The sequence below is a fragment of the Monomorium pharaonis genome, chromosome 9, assembly GCF_013373865.1.
Source record: "Monomorium pharaonis isolate MP-MQ-018 chromosome 9, ASM1337386v2, whole genome shotgun sequence".
Taxonomy (NCBI): domain Eukaryota; kingdom Metazoa; phylum Arthropoda; class Insecta; order Hymenoptera; family Formicidae; genus Monomorium; species Monomorium pharaonis.
In genome coordinates, this window is record NC_050475.1 from 17,650,490 (window position 1) to 17,661,722 (window position 11,233).

The 11,233-nt window shown below is 28.6% G+C and overlaps 1 long non-coding RNA gene across 1 annotated transcript in view; it reads right to left on the bottom strand.

Moving 5' to 3' along the window:
* Positions 1–11,233, bottom strand: part of LOC105837348 — a 42,849-nt gene that overhangs the window by 17,682 nt on the left and 13,934 nt on the right. The window lies entirely within an intron of this gene.

Sequence of the window (11,233 nt, forward strand, 5' to 3'; positions counted from 1 at the left end):
TATCAGTATAATGTAAAAAGAAATTATTTATCTTAAAATATAAAATATATTCTTGCTTTTATGACACAATACACTGGAACCCCGCGTTAGCGTACTCCGCGTTAGCGGAAACTATCCCCTCCATATGCACTCGGCCCACATGAGTAGCGTGTGTGGGGATAGCAATGAGCAATGCAGTCGCGTATTTCACGGAGTGGGAGTGAAACCAAGCAATAGGAGATAACCCCGCGTTAGCGGACCAAAGCCCCGAACAGTCCGCTAACGCGGGGTTCCAGTGTACTGTTATTTAATATTTAAAATATAAAAATAATTTTATACACACACACACTCTCTCTCTCTCTCTCTCTCTCTCTCTCTCTCTCTCTCTCTCTCTCTCTCTCTCTCTCTCTCTCTCTCTTTCCCTCTCTCTTTAACGTAAAAATCACTCACATTTAACCCTTTGCCTACACATGGGGTTACGGTAACCCCAGTCAATTTTGAAATGCCCGCTACTTAAAAGTATTTAGCAAGGGAACGCTGGGACGGGGGGGAGAAGTTTAAACTGTACTCTACTTATTCCTCTTTGGACGTTATCAGTGTTCTAAAAACAACAGAAGTAGGAGCATCGAAAGTGTGTGTTGGGGTTACAGTTACCTTATGTGTAGGGAATATAACAAAAAGTGAAAAAGTTCCAAATTTGAAGAGTAAGTAAAAGTTATTTTTTTGTTCATTAAGTATCATTTACGCATACAGTACTTATATATGTATATTACCAATGTCGCGATCACTTTGCAAAAATATACTGCAATTGTAGCATTACAAATTAAAATTTTTTTCTATAACAAATAAAATTTTTTGTAATAAATATTTTTTGTATTAATAATTATATTTTTGTGTATTAATAATTATATATTTTAAATAAATATTACTATTTTCTTTTACTATTGTGCTTAAACTGCATTCATTTCTTACTAAATTCATATTACGAAATAAATATATTTTTTGAACAGAATCAAAAAACTGATGATAGATTCTTAAAGTACAACTCTTCCCCTTTCCATTGATCACCATTATAATTATTTTATCTGTTTTCTTTTCTAATAAATACGGGCGTTTGAAAAAAAGACAAATTTTTACAAAAATGTTTCGTTCCTTTCTCATTCTTTTTAAAAAATCTCTTTTTTTTAATATCTTTGATTGAATTTATAGAATTGAAAATCTTTTTACACATTTAAAGTACGTACACAAATAAATCCGAGGGCAATTAGATCAAGAACAAAAATGCAAAAAAATTTTTTACAGTTTATTTGTTCATAAAAGTATTTGCTTTAAAATACAAGTTATGTAGCTTATACATTCAAAGAAATGGTATCGCAGTTCGGAATAGATTGAGGATTAAGACTATATTCGTCAAATTACGATTACAAACCGTAAAAAAAATTTAAGTTATTTATTGGATAACATTTTGTTCATTTAAGCGCTTTCTACAGATTTTTTAGTGAAAGCGCTTAATAATGAACAAAATTTGATCCAATAAATAACTTTTTTTACGGCTTGTAATCGTAATTTGACGAATATAGTCTTATCATCTCCTCAATCTATTCCGAACTGTGTACCATTTATTTGTACGTATAAGCTACATAACTTGTATTTTAAAACATATTTTTATAAACACAAGGATAAATGAATAACTCTACATTATCGACTTCGATCAAGTTTGACAGGCTGTTTATTATGGCTGTATTCCATTTAGCGTTCACAGCGCTGTGAACATCATTTCATCCTTGTTGTTTATCATAATTAAATAAGAACAAATAATGCTTACAAACGCTGTAAGCGCCAAAGGAAACGCAGCCTATATAGCATCCTCTAGGAATCCTGGAGTAATAGAGTTATCGACATTTTTTTGCGAACTTGGATCTTCAAATTGGAATAACAAAATGCAAAATCCTTTTACACGATTAAAGTACGCACAAAAATAAAGAGGGCGACATACGATTTGTTCTAATAAATTAAAAAAAATTGTTATTTATTAGTTACCTAATAACAATATTTGCTTTATAGATTAGAAATAAGATTAGAAATCTAGAAAAAAAGATTTGCATTCCGCAAATTGGAAAATGAAAAAATGAAAATTTAGGTTATTTTTTTAGTATATACGCGTAAAAAGTCGATAAGTAGAACAATATGAGAATATTTTTTTTCGTTCAATTGAGATATTAATATGAAATTCAATTCATAGATTGATATTAATATGTGTACTTTAATTCTGGAAAAGAATTTTTTAATCTATAGAAGAAATACATAAAATTTCATTAATAATGTGCATGAATGACTCTACATTACTGACCTACAATACAAATACTGACCAGATCAAATTTCAAAGGCACTCCACAGGATTCCCTTAAAATATTCTTTTTTAGACATCAACTGCTGATACTTTTTTTAATTTTTCTTCTCGATCATCTGTAGGTCAAGTTGATACAATCGAGCTCGTGTAAATAAGGTAAAGAAGTCTAGAAGGTATAGTCGCATATATCAATGTCAGATAATAAACGTTAAAATGGATCTTTGATAATAGAAAATATTTTATATCTTGTAGAAAAATTATTGATTTAATAGCATTATTTATTTTTTCATTTAATGTTTTATTTAATATTAATGTAAAAATTAAAAGTTAGTTTTGATTTTTGTTTTCTTAATTTATAGTGCCAGATAATATATTTGGAATTCAACATTAATTAAACATTCAATTATTGTCGAAAATTTATTAATCTTTTATTTCTATTTCTAAAAAAGACTGAAATTAAACTAAATCTCGTCTAGTATAGTTAACTTTAATTAATATTTATGGAAAAATAAAAAAAAAATTAAAATTTTCTTTATTACAAAAACTAACAATTTTTAATAATTAAATTTTAAATTTATGACATAGTTTATGACATACTGTAATTAATACTTAATCGCATTTAAATCACTTAAAATTTTGGAAAATATTAAAGACTGATTCTTGACCAAATAATAAAATTTTTAACGCAAATCAATTAATAAAATATGTGTCAAATCCATTCCAATAGTAATTGTACATAAACCTAATTTAATAATAATAATAATAACAAATAAATACAAAGCAACAGTGTGTAATAAAAAAAAAACATAATTAATACTGAAGTCAAAGCGTGATGAACATTAATCTTGTATAATAATTAAAAAAATATCCAAGGGGAAATTCACATTATTTGTGCAAATGTTAAAAAGTATCTCGGCCGGTTTAACGGTAAAAAAATACTGGTTAAACTCGTTGGACGAGCGATGGCAATCTGCCGATTATGCCGGATCGCAGTATAACCAAATTCGCTCGAAACAGGGACAGCCTAATCGCGCGCACCTCTGCTGAGAATGGGCGAAATAGACGGTGCTAATTTTCAGCGGTGAAAGTACCCGAATGGTGAAAGTCTCACAAGACACGACTTAAGGCAACCATCGAGTGTGTATGTAACCGGCCGCGTTCCGTATAAATAACTCATATACATCAGTGTATAAGATGCATCATTTATGGATCGACTTTTTGTCGCGGTGCATTCCTTGCGTTAACGATAATAAATCAATGTTGAACCCGAAAAGAGCCGTGCGGTTTTATTATGTGACTTAAAAATGTAAAAGTATATCATTAAATTATTAAGCTTTAATTATATAATATTACATAAATAAGATTATATATTGGGAAGTAATACAATATATTGTCACAAAATTGAGATACATTAAGCATAAATGGCATTTTTTTTTATATCTCTTGTCACATGCATTTTAGTCTTGATAGCAATCGTTCATCTAAAAAACCAAGTGTCTGTAAACTTCAAAATTAAATTCACATCACGTATCTATTAAATTCTCCGAACCGTAACAAATTATACTTTAATAATAGCACATGTATTGTAATAATTCCCCGGATTTCTTTAGAGAAAATTTATTCTCATCAATTTATATTAATTTTATAACACCAAAAAAGGCAAAAAGAAAAAAAGAGAGTAAACGTAAAAGTTTAATACTAAATTACGTAGTAAAGAACAAAATGCAATATAGAAATAAAAAAAGAATTTCTTATATAAAAATTTATTCAATAGACTTTTACGGTATAAAAAGAAATGGAAAGTGTAACTTGCAATTCTTAAAATTTCCACCAATAAAGAGATATCTAGTTCATTTTTATTTCTAATTTATTAAATGTATGTTGCAGTTGCCATTGTGGATAGAGCAGAAATGCACTGCAAAAATAATTCTAGAAATATATATATATATATATATATATATCTACAAACAAACAAAAATTAGGTATTTTAATTGGATAATATTTTTGTAGCATTCCTAACATTTTTTGTTTAAAAGTAGCAAATAAAGCTATTTCCATTATGATATTACGTCAAAGAACAAGTGAAGAAATTATACGAGAACAGCACTTACGAATTTTTGTAAATGAAAGTCTGCGCATGTTTACAATTCAAATGTAACTTAGGAAATTGTTCTTTGCGTATTATAAAAATAAACATTATTTAAAATTTATACTATATAAAACTTCTTTTTCTTATAATAAAAACCACATTGTTATATATTCATATACACATAAGAGAAATATGCGGAAAAATATAAAACAAAAAATTCTTTAATTACCTATTATTTTATTTATTCATTTTTTTATTTATCAACACTATTTTAATATTACTTTCAATATTGTCTAAAAAATCTAAAAAACAAGTATCTGTTAAATTAAAAGTTCAGTTGTACTTTAATAAAAAGTACTTCAGACAATCAAAATATTACATACGTATAAAGAATGGAATATTATCTACTAATTCATAAAAAGATAAAAGAGATTGAGGTAAAAGTCCACCATATAATGCAGGTTAATAATAATTTCGTTCTCTTCTCAATACATATTTAGAATAAAAAATAGTATTGGTATAAAAATTTATCTATTTTACTTTTATATCCTCACTCTCCCTCTCTTTTTAACAATATTACTTCACATATATATCAAAGCGGTAAAAGAAGTAAACAAATTTATTATTTCTTTATTATCTTTCTCAAAGTATTTCAGATTCAAAGAAATACTTTATCTTTATTCAAAAACCGGTTACAAAGCCGCGTACAGATTACATTACAAAAAGATTTAATAGTTTAAAACTAGTTAATATGATGTCTTTAACCGACTTAAGAAGTACCGCTACCGAATCGTACGGTATATTGCCGGGCAATTTATAGAAGCTAGATCTATAACATGTTTATATAGAGCCTGTAGAGATTTCTTTAAACACAGATTTTTCTCAAATTTTTTTTCATTAAAATGGTAAGAAAATTAAAATAATTAAATTTAAACTATTTTAAATGCGTAATTTTTTTTAAATAGAAGATGACGATTATTGTCATCCTTTTCGTTTAATACGAAAGAAATTATAAATAAATATTTAAAGTTTCTTAGAATCCATAAATGTGCATTTTTTTTTCAAACGTTGACTCAATAAACAGCATTTGCAAGCACTATAATAACGTTAATAAAAACGCAAATGCTATGTAAAGTCTCATCGTATAAATTTATAAATAAAAAATATTAGCTATTTATTTTAGATAATTCATTTGAAAGTAGTCGTATGTGCTAAATCACTCGCGCACTTTTTTAAATTGATACGTACAAATGTTCTAACATTTTTACAAAATAATCCGTTTTTGTTTGTGTGACCCATTTTTGCTTTTATTATAGTACTAATTTTATAAAGGTTCTACAAAAATGTTCAAGTACACATAACTGTTGCTTTATATATTATATGCATTTTTATTTTCATAATTTTTAAAAAGATTCAATGTCATTGAATAGCTTTTAATAAATAATTCAAAATTCATATTTATAATTATAAACGTATTTATAACTTTTTTATTTACATAAAAAAATATGTGAAACGTTAAACTTATTAATATTTTACTAATTTATTATAAAATAACAGTATTTATTCACTTGTTTATTTAATATTTTTATAAGTTGAACATGAATATTTTTATTATGTTATTTACGTGTTACCGACGTTTTATCATGCTACATTACGTTTTATGAAATTATTTTATTCTGTCCAATATTTGCAAAAAATTTTTAAATAATATTAATCAAAATTTAACAACTTTCCTTTTTCTTTAAAATAAGTAATGAGAGAGAGAGAGAGAGAGAGAAAGAGAGAGAGAGAAGCTATTAAACAATATGTTTATTTGTACATTGCATATCAATTTTGACCATTGAAAAATTCTAAGTATTAAAGTAGAATATTTCGACGAATTTATCAAAGATTCCCCGAAAGAATGTAAAAAAATGTAAAATACGCAACATCGTCTACGTAAGTAGATTGTCATACAAATATCATTAACTCAATTCTAAGGAACGCAGTTGTACGAGCGTGCGTTTTAGCATGTGCAAAGATAGTTGAGCATTTATGAATATACCTCACACTAATCATTGCAAAAACAACATTATAGTGAGCATAGTGACGTTTTGTGTAAACAAATGCGTCACTGTTCCTTGGAATTATTGGAGATAAAAATTTCATTATTCACGACGTCATGGAAAATATCGACGGCTAAGGATGCCGCGTGTTGTTTGTGTCGCAATGTCGTCATCTTCTATATCGAAAACAAAAATTCAACAAAAAAAAGACGCAAACATAGGTTCATTATAATTTTCGTAGTCGACAAGGTCTCGGCGAAAATGTCACCTCGTATTGTCAAATCTTATTCTGCGAGCATGTTACACTCGTTGTTGCGGGATAAATTAATGACAAAGAGAATGTGAGTCAAATTTGCAAAATGCTCCGAAATACTTCAAAAATACTAACAATAAGACGGAATTTGAGTGCCGTACAATTACGTCACTTTCATATATATAAAAAAAAGCTATTATCAAATCTATAATCATATGTAAGCAAGAATATAAAATCTTCTTTAAAAAGATCTTTGATAATCTTAAATTTCATCAAAATCTTATATTTTATTTCAATATTATATCAGTCAACTAAAGATTATAATATATATAGATTATTTTAATAATATTATTAAAAGATTTTTATTCTTTATTTTAAGATATTGTTATTTTTTTATCCGATACTTTTTATACATGAGACAATAATTGTTGAATTAATTTTTTTGTGTTTAGGCCTATTTGAAATGTACGTAATATAAGATTTCTGGATCAACGTAAGGTAGATTTTCCGTGGAAAGATATTTTTTAGGTGTGGTGCCTTTTCAATTTGCTTAGAAATATAGAAAGGGCAGTTTATTTTATCTTTTTAATATGCGAGAGAGAACTTGTAAAAATATATACCCTTGGCTTCTGTACTAGTTCTACCATGTATTTAGAATTCAAAATAAGAAAAAGATACACTTGCGTAGAAATATCAAAATGTCAAGTCGTTCGTTCAAAAGCGTTGCAAAAAATTAAATATGTAGAAATGTGAATATGTGTTTATATACGCAAGAATGCATTCACAGAGACGGGAAGGGACTGGCCGGATGGAATCTCGTAATTGCGAGAATCGGAATGACAAATCATCGTTTCTAAGGCCATGGGGAAAAATCGATTTCCATTGGAATAACCCAAAGGAACGCGCAACGGGCCAATATCCCACGATCGTTCGATGAAGACCAGCGGGCAACTCAGATCACTTTCGCTGACCGCCGCCGCCGTAACCGTCGTCGGTATACACCAGCCGACCGGTATGCATCGTGACTTGCGTAACTTCGGGGACTGTTACGTGAAACGGCGGCCCCACTTTTTTCCTCCCCGAAGATAACCGGAATCGCTCCCATTCCGGTCCATTTACTCACTTTCTTCTCTCCCGCAATCTCGCGGCGAACTTGACGCGGCGAACTTGCGTAGCTGGTAGAAGAGAAGTCACGGCGTTACGAAGTCAGATTTGCGATTCGCGAATCGACCTAAGGAAATACAGCTGATTTCATATTGAACGAATTCAGATTTTAATTTTCAACTGGCTTTTGCCTGGCTGCAAAAAAAAAATTAAACTACTTAAACTGCGCATTCCGAATATTAATTAACATGGAAAATTTTTGAGATTAAAAATATCAAAGTCACGATGAAGTGCGAGCAATTAAAAAACAAGTTCACGTGTTCAAGATCTGTAATTATGCGTGCATAATAAATAGGCATTCTGATCGTTTTATTAATGCATATCCGTTTTTCACTCCTGCCGCCGATTTTGTTGATTTTTATTTTAACCAATTATACGCATAAATGGCGATTATTTTAAAGCAAAATGGGATTAAAATTTTTTTCTGCACATTTCTCTTTCCTTATTGTTTATGAATAATTTTTGAGCAAAATATGATTCTATTCTATGGATATAACATACTGAATGAAAAATACGTGACAGCACAGAATATTTTTGTGCCGAATAAAAAAAAGAGTTTGTTTAGGGCCGACTAAATGCTGTAAATAAAAAAAATTGAAAAGAGAAAATATTTATTATATATTAGACTATTACATTGCGAAAGGGGTTAGGCCTAGTCACAATTAAACTTATCAAGTTTTGGACCATTGTAAAATAAGATTTTGCGCGCAATCTGAAATACTGAAATGTTGAGTAAACTTTCGGTAAATTAAAACATTCATATCAATGATGTATATAATAATAGACCTACGCAATAAAAAGAAAGCAGGTTTCTGTAGAACGTGCATTTTATGTGATGCAATGATTGATCGAGAAAAAGAAAGGGAAAAAAGAACGGTTTCGCTTGGTGCACAAATGTATCAGTATGTCTCGTTTACCGATTCGTTTTTCCATGACACATATCTTCTACGCACAGTTGCAGAATGAATGGTAATAATGTGATTATAATGCAGTGTATAGGGAGAGTGCAGCGCACAACGCATACACAGAGATCCATATTGTCGAAGGTTCTTCATGTGAAACGGATTGACATTCGGAGTTTTTATCCTCTAAAAATCATCCTTAATTTTATTTTATTGCTATATTCTCTCTTAACTCCTCAGAAAAAAATGAGTCTCATCCCTCTCTAAAAAAGAGTGTCAACTGAGTGAATTTCGTTCGTATGCCTTGAAACCTCTTTTCCGCGACGCTGATTAGTTCTCTCGCTTACCTCGCTTCGCGTTGCGAGAGTAGCTGTCAGCGCGATTGAATTTTGACAGCTGTGAAGTTTAATTTTGACAGTTTGTTAAAAAAGTTAAGATTGTCGTTATAGAAGCATAGAGATATAAGAATAGAGCGCGTGAGTTGTGTATTAGCATATAAGTGGCTGCGATAGAGAGATAGAAAGAGAAAGCTAGACTCTAAAGGCCCTCTCTGTCTTTGTCTATCTTCAAAATAGTACATTAGCCATGCATGATTGAACAAAGATGAAAAGGGCCTTTATTCGGCTCTCTCTTTTTATTACTTTATCGCTTTTTCGGCTCTCTTACGTACTCTATTCTTATATCTCTATGTATAGAAGAGAGAAAGATTCTTTTTGGAAAAAAAAAAACAAAAAAAGAAACAAAAGAGAAAAACAAATAAAAAAAAAGAAGAGAATTAGGTAATCAGAATAGTTAAAAGTAATAGAGTGTGTGTGTGTGTGTGTGTGTGTGTGAGAGAGAGAGAGAGAGAGAGAGAGAGAGAGAGAGAGAGAGAGAGAGAGAAGTGCGTGCAAGTATTTAATAATTTATTAACAATTGTAATTTTTGTTTTTCAAATTATGACGTCAATTCCTAATGCTAATTAAAGAAAAAAACAAGAAAAAGAAAAAAAGTCAAAAAATAAGTCGAAAATTGAAAGAAGAATAAAGATTTTCTTTAAAGCTAAAAAGAAGATAAAGAATAAGAATAAATAAGAGAGAAAGAGATAAAATTAGAGAAATAACTGAAAAGAAGTACACAATAATAGCTAAAAATATTGTGTAATACTATATCTTTTATATATTTGTGTTAAATTCTAGAGATAATCATCCAAATTCTTGCTAAGAAAGAAGAAATAACTTACGTAATTTATTTGTATATATTTTTCCACAACGTCATATCATTCCACGTCACTATTTGTATCCGTTTACCATTTCCATTATTTAAAATAAATTTAAAATAAATATATTGCTTATTATTCCCCAATAAACGCAGAACTTCGATTCCGTTTTCTAACGTTTATTCACGCACGTAGCGCAGTAAAAGAACCAGTCAGCATCAGAAAAAAGCTCTGACAACATTTCGTTACATTTCAGTGTCAATATCATACTGCTTTAAAGAATAGATTTATGTATGTTGTGTATTTTGTATTTCTTTTTTCTTTTCTTTATGTGTATAATATTTAAAAAAAAAAGAAAATTAAGTAATAAATTAATGTATGTTTTCTCTTTCCCTCTCTTTCTCTCTTTTTTTTCTTTCCTTCTGTATATAATTATTTATTTATATAATTATTATTGCAATTATTACTATTTTCAAAAAGTAAAAAGCCAAATAGCGCGCGCATAGCGCGCGCCTGTGTTGTTCTACACTCAGAAAAATAAGTTGTTAATTTGACTAAATTTTTCAACTTAATTAAATTTGTTTAATTTAAATATTTATGTACTTCAATCCAATATATACAGATTTGATTTAAAATTCAAATATTTTATGTATTTAAATTAAATAAATAAATACTTGAGTTAGAAATTTAATCGAGTTAAAAAATTTAGTCAAATTAACATTTATTTCTCAGTGTAGTATAAATAAATATTCCTCTACTCATTACATTGATTTACGAATTTACAGTCGACATCCCATTTGCTGAAAATAAACTAATAGATTATAATGAAGCTAATTATACGGCTAATCTACAATGTGTTCTTCGTTTTATTTTTCGTTTCTACCTATTGCGTTTTTATTTTTGTGCACTGTTATATTTTTAATCCTGTTTCTTATCTCTTCTGTAGTTCATCAATTTATCTTGCTAATTTTGACAAAACATTGTGCAAAGAAATAAAAAACACAATACTTGTAACTTCTGAAGTAAATTAAATATTAATTTCATAATACTAAATATTATAATAAAAATTATATTTTTAACAACAATACAGTCATTTATTATAGTTAAGTCTATGTTTAAGTTAAATATTAATTTTAAAATAACACAAATATTATATCGAATAATTATAATGTATTCTTAAGAGGAAACTATTTTGCTTTGCAAATTGTTCATATAGACATAGAGAAATCTATAACATCATTTTGAATCATAAA